The sequence below is a fragment of the Lissotriton helveticus genome, chromosome 11 (assembly GCF_964261635.1).
Source record: "Lissotriton helveticus chromosome 11, aLisHel1.1, whole genome shotgun sequence".
In the NCBI taxonomy this organism is placed as follows: domain Eukaryota; kingdom Metazoa; phylum Chordata; class Amphibia; order Caudata; family Salamandridae; genus Lissotriton; species Lissotriton helveticus.
The window spans coordinates 855,322,851-855,323,806 of record NC_136072.1 but is presented as its reverse complement, the minus strand read 5'-3'; positions in this window follow the sequence as shown (position 1 = coordinate 855,323,806).

Here is a 956-nt window from a genome sequence, read left to right as displayed (position 1 = left end):
CTTCGTCTTCAGGGTCCAAGAGCAGTTCAATGTCATTGAGCACTGCCAGGTTGTGGAGCATGCAGCAGGCAATCACGATCCTGCATACTTTTCCTGGTGAGTAAGGCAGGGCCCCTCCGGTCTTATCCAGGCACCGAAACCTAGACTTTAGCAGTCCAAAGGTACGTTCGATCACTCTCCGTGTCCTTCCATGTGCATCATTGAAGCGCATTTCACCCGCTGTAGTAGGATTACGTATGGGACTGAGGAGCCAGGGCCGGTTTGGGTACGCCGAGTCGCCTATGTAGGGGGATGACAGACACAAACATCACAACAAGATATGGTGGGTACCCCATGCCACACAGAGATCACAAGAGTCCCCACTGCACACTCACCAACAAGCCACGCTTGACCGGGTCGCAGATTTGCCATCAGTTGGGGGACAATGCTGCTCCGCATGATGTGGGCGTCATGTGCGGAGCCAGGAAATCTTGCACACACATGGGAGATGATGTTGTTTGCCAGGCACACCACCTGCACGTTCAGCGAATGGAAGTGATTGCGATTCCTAAAAACCTGCTCACGTGCCCGTGGTGGAATGATAGCGATATGTGTGCCATCAATTGAACCCACAAAGTGTGGTATGTGGCTCAGTGCATAGAAGTCTGCTTTGACTGCTGCCAACTCTTCCGGCCGTGGGAAATGTATGTAGTCATTCTTGTACAGCATCATAGCTCTTAAAACATCCCGAAGTACCGTGCTGAACATGGACTGTGACATCCCCCCGGCATATCCAACTGTGTACTGAAAGGTACCCGTAGCAAAGAAATGTAGTGCCGCCATAACCTTTGCAGTGGGTGTAATCGAACCAGGATACGTCCTGCGTGGCTGCAGATGAGGAGACAATTGTGCAACAAGCTCCATCAACAGACGTCGATCCAGCCGGAATTTCCTAATCACCTCCTCGTCAACCATAT